This window comes from Oryctolagus cuniculus, chromosome 16, assembly GCF_051225735.1.
Source record: "Oryctolagus cuniculus isolate XC-2025 breed Fujian yellow rabbit chromosome 16, ASM5122573v1, whole genome shotgun sequence".
In the NCBI taxonomy this organism is placed as follows: Eukaryota; Metazoa; Chordata; class Mammalia; order Lagomorpha; family Leporidae; genus Oryctolagus; species Oryctolagus cuniculus.
Window position 1 is genome coordinate 11,263,713 of NC_142882.1, and position 13,180 is coordinate 11,276,892.

At 41.2% G+C, this 13,180-nt stretch overlaps 1 pseudogene; it reads right to left on the reverse strand.

The window, feature by feature from the left end:
* Window positions 1-6,480: 6,480 nt before the first annotated feature.
* On the reverse strand, window positions 6,481-7,066 carry LOC127490056 (protein LSM12 pseudogene; annotated as a pseudogene).
* Window positions 7,067-13,180: the final 6,114 nt, after the last annotated feature.

The following is a 13,180-nucleotide window of genomic DNA, read 5'->3' on the forward strand; positions in this document are numbered from 1 at the left end:
CATCATTCTTTTTTTGTTAATAAACTTCATACTTTATTGATATTTCCTCAGTTCTAACCAAGTATCATGTTCTTTTTCATTTTTTTTTTTTTGGTGATTATTGTTTTTTTTTTTAACTTTTACTCAATGCATATAGATTTCCAAAGTACAGCTTATGGATTACATTGGCTTCCCCCGCCAATGACTTCCCTCCAACCCGCAATCCTCCCCTTTCCTGCTCTCTCTCCCCTTCCATTCATATCAAAATTCATTTTCAATTTTCTATATATACAGAAGATGAGTTCAGTATACATTAAGTAAAGATTTCAACAGTTTGCACCCACACAGAAACATAAAGTGAAAAATACTGTTTGAGTACTCGTTATAGCATTAAATCTCAATGTACAGCACACTAAGGACAGAGATCCTACATGAGGAGTAAGTGCACAGTGACTCCTGTTGTTGACTTCACAAATTGACACTCTTGTTTATGGCCTCAGTAATCACCCTAGGCTCTTGTCATGAGCTGCCAACGCTATGGAAGCCCCCTGAGTTCACTGACTCTGATCACATTTAGAGAAGGCCATGGTCAAAGTGGAAGTTCTCTCCTCCCTTCAGAGAAAGGTACCTCCTTCTTTGATGACCTGTTCTTTCCACTGAGATCTCACTCACAGAGATCTTTCATTTAGGTCCTTTTTTCCAGAGTGTCTTGGCTTTCCATGCCTGAAATACTCTCATGGGCCTTTCAGCTGGATCCGCAAGCTGTAAGGGCTGATTCTGAGGCCAGAGTACTGTTTAGGACATCTGCCATTCTATGGGTCTGCTGTGTATCTCGCTTCCCATGTTGGATTGTTCTCTCCCTTTTTTATTCTATCAGTTAGTATTAGCAGGCACCAGACTTGTTGATGTGATCCCTTTGACTCTTAGTCCTTTCATTATGATCAATTGTGAACTGAAATTGATCACTTGGACTAGTGAGATGGCATTGGTACATGCCACCTTGATGGGATTGAATTGGAATCCCCTGGTATGTTTCTAACTACCATTTGGGGCAAGTCAGCTTGAGCATATCCCAAATTGTACATCTCTTCCCTCTCTTATTCCCACTCTTATATTTCACAGGGATCACATTTCAGTTAAATTTCAACACTTAAGAATAATTGTGTATTAATTGCAGAATTAAACCAGTCATATTAAGTAGAACAGACAAAAAAATACTAAGAAGGATAACTTATTAAGTTGTTCATTAACAGTCAGAGCTATGCTGACTAAGTCACCGTTTCTCATAGTGTCCATTTCACAACAGGTTTCCTTTTTGGTGTTCAGTCAGTTGTCACCGATCAGGGAGAACATATGATATTTGTCCCTTTGGGACTGGCTTATTTCACTCAGCATGATGTTTTCCAGATTCCTCCATTTTGTTGCAAATTACTGGATTTCATTGTTTTTTTTTTTTTTTTTTACTGCAGAATAGTATTCTAACGAGTACATATCCCATAATTTCTTTATCCAGTCTACTGTTGATGGGCATTTAGGTTGGTTCCAGGTCTTGTCTATTGTGAATTGTGCTGCAATAAACATTAGGCTGCAGACCTCTTTTTTGTTTGTCAATTTAAATTCCTTTGGGTAAATTCCAAGGAGTGGGATGGCTAGGTAGAACAGTAGGGTAATCTTCAGGTTTTTGAGGAATCTCCAGACTGACTTCCAAAGTGACTTGACCAGTTTGCATTCCCACCAACAGTGGGTTAGTGTCCCTTTTTCCCCACATCCTCGCCAGCATCTGTTGTTGGTAGATTTCTGTATGTGAGCCATTCTCACCGGGGTGAGGTGAAACCTCATTGTGGTTTTGATTTGCATTTCCCTGATTGCTAGTGATCTTGAACATTTTTTCATGTGCCTGCTGGCCATTTGGATTTCCTCTTTTGAAAAATGTCTATTGAGGTCCTTGGCCCATCTCTTAAGTGGGTTGTTTGTTTTGATGTTGTGGAATTTCGCGATTTCTTTGTAGATTCTGGTTATTAACCCTTTATCTGTTGCATAGTTTGCAAATAGTTTTTCCCATTCTGTCAGTTGTCTCTTCACTCTCCTGACTGTTTCTTTTGCAATACAGAAACTTCTCAATTTGATGCAATCCCAATAGTTGATTTTGGCTTTGACTGCCTGTGCCGCCCGGGTCTTTTCCAGAAACTCTTTGCCTGTGCCAATATCTTGAAGGATTTCTCCAATGTTCTCTAATAATTTGATGGTGTCAGGCTGTAGATTTAGGTCTTAATCCATGTTGAGTGGCTTTTTGTGTAAGGTGTAAGGTAGGGGTCTTGCTTCATGCTTCTGCACGTGGAAATCCAGTTTTCCCAGCACCATTTATTGAAAAGACTGTCCTTGCTCCAGGAATTGGTTTTAGATCCTTGATCAAATATGAGTTGGCTGTAGGTGTTTGGGATGATTTCTGGTGTTTCAATTCTGTTCCATTGGTCTATCCATCTGTTTCTGTACCAGTACCATGCTGCTTTGATTACAACTGCCCTGTAGTATGTCCTGAAATCTGGTATTGTGATGCCTCCGGCTTCCTTTTAGTTGTACAAGATTGCTTTAGGTATTCTAGGTCTCATGTGTCTCCATATGAATTTCAGCATCATTTTTTCTAGATCTGAGAAGAATGTCTTTAGTATCTTGATTGGGATTGCATTGAATCTATAGATAGAATCATCATTCTTTCCTGTGTGAAACTGGAATAAGAACTCTAAGCAATGGCCAAACAGAAAGTGGTTAAATGATAGGGGACACAATTATAGAATCATTCCTATGTAACCATGAAAACTACCTACATATGTGATAAAGATACCATTTCAAAATACTTAGGCTGTAATTATTTAATAAGAGGTTTATGAACAATACAGTGTCCAAAGAGAAGACTGCTCAAGGACAAGTTGACTCTTCTATTTGGGAAAGAAATTCTACTTAAATTTTGTTTTAACTTTTATTTAATGAATATAAATTTCCAAAGTACAGCTTATGGATTACAATGGCTTCCCCCCCATAACTCCCCTCCCACCCACAACCCTTCCCTTTCCCACTCCCTCTCCTCTTCCATCCATATCAAGATTTATTTTCAATTCACTTTATATACAGAAGATCAGTTTAGCATATATTAAGTAAAGATTTCAACAGTTTGTACCCACATAGAAACACAAAGTGAAAAATACTGTTTGAGTACTAGTTATAGCATTGAATTGCAATTACAGCACATTAAGGACAGAGATCCTACATGAGGAGTAAGTGCACAGTGACTCCTGTTGTTGACTTCACAAATTGACACTCTTGTTTATGGCATCAGTAATCACCCTAGGCTCTTGTCATGAGTTGCCAAGGCTATGGAAGCCTTTTGAGTCACCGACTCTTATCATATTTAGACAAGGTCATAGTCAAAGTGGAAGTTCTCTCCTCCCTTCAGAGAAAGGTACCTCCTTCTTTGATGACCTGTTCTTTTTTTTTGACAGAGTGGACAGGGAGAGAGAGAGACAGAAAAAAAGGTCTTCCTTTGCCGTTGGTTCACCCTCCAATGACCGCCACGGCTGGTGTGCTGTGGCCGTGCACCGTGCTAATCCGAAGGCAGGAGCCAGGTGCTTCTTCTGGTCTCCCAAGGGGTGCAGGGCCCAAGCACTTGGGCCATCCTCCACTGCACTCCCGGGCCACAGCAGAGAGCTGGCCGGAAGAGGGGCAATGGGGACAGAATCCAGCATACCAGCTTGGGACTAGCACCTGGATGCTGGTGCTGCTAGGTTGAGGATTAGCCTGTTGAGCCTCATCACTGGCCAACCTGTTTTTTCCACTGGGATCTCACTCGCGGAGTTCTTTCACTTAGGTCATTTTTTTTTTTTTTTTTTTTGCCATAGTGTCTTGGCTTTACATGCCTAAAATACTCTCATGGGCTTTTCAGCAGGATCCGCATGCCGTAAGGGTTGATTCTGAGGCCAGAGTGCTGTTTCTACTTCTGCCACTCTATGAGTCTGCTGTGTATCTCGCTTCCCATGTTGGATAGTCCTCTCCCTTTTTTATTCTATCAGTTAGTATTCGCAGACACTAGTCTTGTTTATGTGATTCCCTTTGGCTCTTAGTCCTATCATTATGGTCAATTGTGAACAGAAATTCATCTCTGGGTCTAGTGAGGTGGTGTTGGTACATGCCACCTTGATGGGATTGAATTGGAATCCCCTGGTATGTTTCTAACTCTACCGGTCGGGGCAAGTCAGCTTGAGCATGTCCTGGATTGCACATCTCTTCCCTCTCTTATTCCTGCTCTTATATTTAACAGTGATCACTTTTCACTTAAGTTTAAACACTTAAGAATAACTGTGTATTGATTACATTATTCAACCAAAAGTATTAAGTAGAACAAACCAAAAATATACTAAGAGGGATAAAGTATTACGTTGTTCATTAACAGTCAGGGCAAAGACTGATTAAGTCACCCTTTCTCATAGTGTTCATTTCACTTTAACAGGTTTCCTTTTTCGTGCTCAGTTAGTTGTCACCTATCAGGGAGAACATATGGTATTTGTCCCTTTGGGACTGGCTTATTTCACTCAGCATAATGTTTTACAAATTCCTAACAGGGATCACTTTTCAGTTAAAATTTAAACACCGAAGAATAATTGTGTGTTAATTACAGAGTTCACCAATAGTGCCTGAACCAAAAAATACTAAAATGGATAATGTATTACATTGTACATCAACAGTCGGGAATATGGCTGATCAAGTCACCATTTCTCACAGAGTCCATTTCACTTCAACATGTTTCCTGTTTGGTGCTCAGTTAGTTGTCACCGATCAGGGAGAACATATGATATTTGTCCCTCTGCTTCTGGCTTAATTTACTGAGCATAATGTTTTCCATATTCCTCCATTTTGTTGCAAATGACCGGATTTCATTGTTTTTGACTGCTGTGTAGTATTCTATGGAGTACGTGTCCCATTATTTCTTTATCCATTTTACTGTTGATGGGCATTTAGGCTGATTCCAGGTCTTAGCTATTGTGAATTGAGCTGCAATAAACATTAAGGTGCAGATGGCTTTTTTGTTTGCCAATTTGATTTCCTTTGGTTAAATTTCAAGGTGTGGAAAGGCTGGGTTGTATGCTAGGGTTTTATTCATGTTTCTGAAGAATCCCCTGTGTGACTTGCATAGTGGCTTGACCAGTTTGCATTCCCACCAACAGTGGGTTAGTGTCCCTTTTTCCCCACATCCTCGCCTGCATGTGTTGTTGGTAGATTTCTGTATGTGATCCATTCTAACCGGAGTGTTGTGAAACCTCATTGTGGTTTTGTTTTGCTTTTCCCTGTTTGCTAGTGATCTTGAACATTTTTTCATGTGCCTGCTGGCCATTTGGATTTCCTCTTTTGAAAAATGTCTGTTGAGGTCCTTGGCCCATCTCTCAAGTGACCTGTAGTAGCACCTTGACAGTAGGGACTCCATTTTGTAGTACTTGAGACTCCATTCTGGGAAAGCACCCCCCCCACTGTGAGACTCTGGTCTGAAACTATGATCTCAAATATTCAGACAATAGCAGTACACTACGTCACCCCTGGCAGAGCACAAAAACCCCCTAGCATGATTGCTCAAGCTTGAAAGTAGAAAGGTTGCACCTGGGTTAATGATAAATATGTGATTTGTCTATGCCTTACCTATAATTTGGATTAATGTCAAGATCATAATTGATAATTGTACGATTGTAACTGGTATTGTCAAGATTATAATGGACATTAATTTCACTTAGGACTTTTGTTATGTTGACCCCAGTAACTATGTACTCTCTTTTGATTTTTTTTTTTTTTTGACAGGCAGAGTGGACAGTGAGAGAGAGAGAGACAGAGAGAAAGGTCTTCCTTTGCCATTGGTTCACCCTCCAATGGCCGCCGCGGCCGGCGCGCTGTGGCCAGCGCACCGCGCTGATCCGACGGCAGGAGCCAGGTGCTTTTCCTGGTCTCCCATGGGGTGCAGGGCCCAAGCACTTGGGCCATCCTCCACTGCACTCCCTGGCCACAGCAGAGAGCTGGCCTGGAAGAGGGGTAACCGGGACAGAATCTGGCGCCCCAACTGGGACTAGAACCCGGTGTGCCGGCGCCACAAGGCTGATGATTAGCCTAGTTAGCCGCGGCGCCGGCCTTCTCTTTTGATTTTTAGCAAACGTGCATCCCCCCTCCTGATTCTGTGGTTTTTGCCTTTATAAACCCTATGCTTTAGTTCCTCGGGGCTCCTCTGTTCTTGCACGTTCAGAGAGCCCCAGCATGCTGGATTAATAAACCCTTAACCCTTTGCTTATTGCATGAGAGAGTCTCTTGGAGTCATTCTTGGGGGTGGCAGACATTTTTTTTAAACTCTAACAGACCCTCGGTTAACAAGAGCCAACAGGAAATACAGGATCCCTTCCCTCCCGGCCTGCCTTGGCCGAAGCCACCGCCCTGCGGGGCTGGATGCTGGAAGAGTCCTGAGTGTGTGTGGACTCAGGACACGGCAGCCTCCTTCTGTGGTTGCTGGGCTTGTGAACACTGCAGGATCTTTTGGCTTTCCACGTCTCTAAAATGCTTTTCAACTATTTTGCGTACATGGCTCAGTGCAGTCCCCTCTTTGCCTTTACAGTTTTCCACTTGATATGGGGGTATAATAACAACTTCTTCCATAACTACAATGTTTTTTTTCTTGCCATTTACAGTCTTTAATGGTCTTGTGGATGGTCTGGAAGAGCTGCTGGCCCTCTAGGGAGACACCAGCACTGATTGCACACACCTGGCTCAGCTTCTTGTCCTTCTCCGTCCGCGCTTTGCTGGCAAGCTTACTGATATTGAGTGAAGCTAAGGGAGGAGGGGTTTCTGTGCGGTCGTTCATAATTTCCACTTCTGAAACATACTGTAAGTTTATGAGCAAGATGTCTGTGTGGTTGGGCTTTCCACTGGAAGAGGGACATTTTAAAGCCAGCATTTTGGACTGGTAGTCGAAGGCTACCACCTAGCCCTGCAACCGCTGCTCCTGGCACATCTGGCACGACACCTGGCTCCCATCGCTGAAGTACTCGCTCCAAGGAGCCGCCATCTTGGGAGAGCAACCGCAGCCAGCCTGAAGTAAGCATTCTAAACATTAAGGAAATGTATTTCCCCTGTTGAATCATAGAAACTTTGGATTTGTTTAAAATCTATTAAGAAAACCTGCTTATCTAAAGAATTTTTAGATGTCAATTTATAGAAAGAGGGACTGCAATACTCAGGTAAGTTTAATTGGAGAGAAAGAATACCCTTGGACCTGGGATGCAGTCAGGTCCTCACACATCCTGGGGAAGAAAAGTCAGAATCATGCACAAGGATGATTCAAATCCTGGCATCAGGTGAGACAAGTCACAGATGTCCATCTCCACACATCCTTTATAATCTATTTCCCAGTCACAGGTACAGAGCATCAGGGCAGGGTGCTTTCTTGATTTCCTGGGATGGAAAGGGATAAAGCAATAAAATGACCAGAGGTCTGACCTTTCCTGACAACAGAGACACAAAGGCGAGTTCTTGGCAAAGTGACTGACTTAGAAATGTCTCAATTTGGCTACTAGCTGTGTCTTTGAATCACTTGACTGTCACACACATTAAATAGGCTGAGGACACAGCTATCCTGGGACTTGGTTGTGCCCTACACAGAGACCAGTTCTCCCTGCAGAGGGCTGACCCTGCAGACAGTATCTACCCCATATTCTCCCTATTTCAACTGACACTCTGGTCTCTGACTTAACGCTGGAGATATCTTGACATGTCATCATCTCTGATTTAGCTAAAGCAATCTTGTACAATAAAAACAAAGCCGGAGGCATCACAATACCAGATTTCAGGACATACTACAGGGCAGTTGTAATCAAAACAGCATGGTACTGGTACAGAAACAGATGGATAGACCAATGGAACAGAATTGAAACACCAGAAATCAACCCAAACATCTACAACCAACTTATATTTGATCAAGGATCTAAAACTAATTCCTGGAGCAAGGACAGTCTATTCAATAAATGGTGCTGGGAAAATTGGATTTCCACGTGCAGAATCATGAAGCAAGACCCCTACCTTACACCTTACACAAAAATCCACTCAACATGGATTAAAGACCTAAATCTATGACCTGACACCATCAAGTTACTAGAGAACATTGGAGAAACCCTTCAAGATATTGGCACAGGCAAAGAGTTTCTGGAAAAGACCCGGGCGGCACAGGCAGTCAAAGCCAAAATCAACTATTGGGATTGCATCAAATTGAGAAGTTTCTGTACTGCAAAAGAAACAGTCAGGAGAGTGAAGAGACAACCGACAGAATGGGAAAAAATATTTGCAAACTATGCAACAGATAAAGGGTTAATAACCAGAATCTACAAAGAGATCAAGAAACTGCACAAAAACAAAACCAACAACCCACTTAAGAGATGGGCCAAGGACCTCAATAGACATTTTTCAAAAGAGGAAATCCAAATGGCCAGCAGGCACATGAAAAAATGTTCAAGATCACTAGCAATCAGGGAAATGCAAATCAAAACCACAATGAGGTTTCACCTCACCCCGGTTAGAATGGCTCACATGATTTTTCTCTACCTACAGCTGTACCACTTGCACAATTCAGTGGATCTGAAGGTCAGCAGCTGCCAAAATTCTCTGAAGATAAATGTCTACAAAGATGGCCTGCAGAAAGAGGCAGAACTCGACACTTATATTCAAGCCAGAAAATACAGTGTCAGCATTTTGGCAAATTGAAGATCGTGTGTATGTGTTAGGTATCATTGTGACTGCATGTGAGTATATTTTTGTGCCTGTGTGTTCTGTCCCTATTGGTATTTCTGAAAAATGTATTGGAGGAAGGCAGACCAATGAAATCAGAGGTCCTCACCCTTGTGCTTCCATAGAATTTTTCATTTGCTCTCCAGCCTTTTAGAAGCAGAGGGCAGGGCCGGCGCCGCGGCTCACTGGGCTAATCCTCCGCCTAGCGGCGCCGGCACACCGGGTTCTAGTCCCGGTTGGGGCGCCGGATTCTGTCCCGGTTGCCCCTCTTCCAGGCCAGCTCTCTGCTGTGGCCAGGGAGTGCAGTGGCGGATGGCCCAGGTGCTTGGGCCCTGCACCCCATGGGAGACCAGGAAAAGCACCAGGCTCCTGGCTCCTGCCATCGGATCAGCGCGGTGCGCCGGCCACAGCGCGCCGGCCGTGGCGGCCATTGGAGGGTGAACCAACGGCAAAGGAAGACCTTTCTCTCTGTCTCTCTCTCTCACTGTCCACTCTGCCTGTCAAAAATAAAAAAAAAAGAAGCAGAGGGCAGGTATCAAGATTTTTGTGTCCACCCCATGAGCACATCCCTTTGATCCAACTCTTGGGGTCTTGGCATTGGTGAGACTGTTGGGACCCAGAACCACTACTGCCACTGTCCAGATCTGCCTGGAGAGGTGCCTGTCTATTCTGATATATGCACTACCTCATTAAATGTTGTTGCCTTTCTCATCATTGTTCCATCTAATGCCTGAAAATCTAGAACCTCTGTTTCACTTTGTTACCCCTTGGAATGAGCTTCTTTCACTGCCCAATATTTCCCTGTTTACCAAGGTTGTAGCTTGTATCATTGTGTTGATGTTTTCCTCATAACACTTAGGCCTACTTTTTGTATTAGTATATTTCTGTTTGCTCTTATTAAGGCATGAATTTAATGAGTGTATATTCTTCAGTCTTCAGGTTTTCTACTAACTTTATGCATGGTATATAATAGCTGACAACTTCCCATTTGGGGAAAGCAGATTAAGTTATTCAATATTCAGCTGATAGCAAAAGCTAAAAGTAACCCTGGGGTGAACAAATATATCCTTCATAATAAAAAAGTGTATCATTAAGGTAAAATGCTTAAAGAAAAAATTAATTCATCACTCCTATCATTAAAATAAATATAATGACACATTGGAAGACTCCATAGCATAATTATTTTTTTTTTTTGACAGGCAGAGTTAGACAGTCTTTTTCCACTGGTTCATCCCCCAAGCGGCCGCAATGGTCAGCACGTTGTGGCCAGTGTGCTGCACCAATCTGAAGCCAGGAGCCAGGTGCTTCACCCTGGTCTCCCACATGGTTGCAGGGCCCAAGGACCTGGGCCATCCTCCACTGCACTCCTGGGCCACAGCAGAGAGCTGGACTGGAAAAGGAGCAACTGGGAGAGAATCCGGCACCCCAACCGGGACTAGAACCTGGGGTGCTGGCACCGCAGGCAGAGGATTAGCCTAGTGAGCCGTGGCACCAGCCCATAGCATAATTTTGGTACCACATTTATTTAGTGTCCAAAAAGTAATTGCTCCTTGTGAACAGAACACCAATTTTGGTTCAGGTGTGTATGGGAAAGCAATATTTGTTTAGAACACAGAAAAAAATTTTAATAGATATGTAATGATACTATGTGCAACATAATATGACAAAATAGGAAAGTATCTTTATGCTAAAAAGGAAACACTGTCATCTTCATACTGTAAAATTTTTCATATGATGGAGCAAAAGTGCTATGGCACTTTTTTATTTAATTCAACACTGAAAACTAAGAATCAATGTGCTCCAACTGAAAAATGATTGGATAAATATATTTCTTACTGCATAGTGAACAAGTAACCGTTTACTTGACATTCAAATTATGGATGAAATGTAGGAAATTAGAAAAGTCCAGATTTCCAAGGAAAGGGGAGCAAAGAAATTCATAGAGAGAAAACAGAACATCTGTTCTCTTCTTCACAATAACATAAACACATTTTAAATTGCAAAAGTTCATATTTTTGCCTAAGAAATATGGCAATCTATAGTGAAGGTTCCTTTGTAAAATAAGATCTCTGTGAGTGAGATCCCAGTGGAAAGAACAGGTCTTCAAAGAGGGAGGTGCCTTTCTCTGAAGGGAGGAGAGAACCTCCACTTTGACTATGACCGTGTCTAAACAAGATAAGAGTCGGAGAACTCAAGGGGCTTCCATAGCCTTGGAAACTCATAACTGGTGCATAGGGAGATTACTGATGCCATAAACAGGAGTGTCAATTGGTAAAGTCAACAACAGGAGTCACTGTGCACTTACTCCTCATGTAGGATCTCTGTCCTTAACGTGCTGTACACTGAGGCTTAATGCTATAACGAGTACTCAAACAGTATATTTCACTTTGTGTTTCTATGGGGGTGCAAACGACTGAAATCTTTACTTAATGTACACTAAACTGATCTTCTGTAAAAAAAAAAAAAAAAAAAAAAAAAAAAAAGAAAGAAATTATCAATTCCCAACTTGACTCTCACTGGGATTAAACATGACAATAGGTATGATCTGATTTCATCATCATTTAAAAAAAATCATCTATTATTTTTCACTTTATGTTTCTGTGTGGGAGCAAACTGTTGAAATACTTACTTAAGGTATACTAAGCTGATCTTCTGTATATTAAGATAATCGAAAATGAATCTTGATGTGAATGGAAGGGGAGAGGGAGTGGGAAAGGGGAGGGTTGTGGGTGGGAGGGACGGTATGGGGGGGAAGCCATTGTAACACATGAGTCGTACTTTGGAAATTTATATTCATTAAATAAAAGATTAAAAAAAAATTCAGTACCCAGGAAATCAATAAATGAAGATGAAGTGAACATTGTGAATTATCTGACTGCTTGAAGCCCTGAATTGGATGCATTAATTTCACTGAAAATCTAAATTTGGGGCTGGCACTGTGGCATAGCGGGTAAAGCCAATGCCTGCAGTGCTGGCATCCCAAAAGATTGCTGGTTCAAGTCCCAGTTGCTCCACTTCTGATCCAGCTCTCTGCTATGGCCTGGCAAAGCAATAGAAGAAGGTCCAAGTCCTTGGGCCCCTGCACCTGCATGGGAGATCTGGAAGAAGCTCCTGACTACTGGCTTCTGATAGGTGTAGCTCTGGCTGTTGTGGCTAATAGAGGAGTGGACCAGTGGATTGAAGACCTTTCTCTCTCTCTCTCTCTCTCTCTGTCCTTCATTCTCTGTGTAACTCTTTCAAATTAATAAATAGGTCTTAAAAAAAGAAAATCTAACTTAAGAATCCTAATTTGACAAGAGTTGATTTATTCGAGTATAAAATCTTCAAAGAGCCTACAAAAAAGAACATAATTAGCTAGTTTTAGAAAATATTTCCTTTTTAAAAAATTAATATAAAATAAATAAATGAATTATGAAATGGATATTTAAGAAATATTCATTAAAAAGCAAGCCATTAAGAAATGTCATGAAGAAGTCATATGATAGAAAATACTACTATACTGACTATACTTTTATAAGTTATATTAGTCTAAAATTTTAACACTCAACATATTTATATCTAAGTGTTTCATATATTTGGATAATAGAAAGTTTTGTTTCTTCAGTATCTTCATTACTTTCTAAAACTTTTCACTTGTAAGTCAATTATTTTGGGGTGTGTGTTTTTAATTGCTTTCAGTTTTAGATACTTGTCTAAAACATGAATAAATAAAAACTAAAAGTTTTTACTGAAATAAACATATATATTCACTGCATTTTTCTCAGAACCATTGGAAATACCCTGTGCACTCAGAAGAGCTGAAGGTGCGTACCAAATATATATATTTTACAAGAATGCTCAGAACAATCTGTTCATAACATGAAAGTTTGCAGACAATCCAAATCATCATCTTTGAATGATTGAATACGTTGAATGTGGAAAAGCCATAAGATTGAATCTTATACAGCTATAAAAATAATGAAGGGTACCTGCTATAATTGGGTGAATCAAAAATGTAATGCCATGTGAAAGAAGCTAGATCTAAGAGGTCTCATATTATCTCACTCCATTGCCAGCAACTGTCCAGAGTAGGTAAACACATAGCAACTAAAGGAGATGAATGGTTGCATAAACAACATTCATGGAAACTTGCAAGTGGCTGCTTAATGCAGAAAGGCTTTGATTACAGGGTGATGCAAAAGGCTCAATCTACAGACATGATTATTGCTCAAACTTTTGAACATACTTTATAGAAAATCAATGTAGAATTTGAATGTGAAAGTACTGTAATACCACATCCTTGTCAAATACTACAGTGGTTCTTATTGGGTATGTGAATTTCACCTCAATAATAGAATCATTGTCTCCTGGAATAAGAACTCTAAGCAAATGACAAAATGATAGCAGTCAAATGGTAGATGAG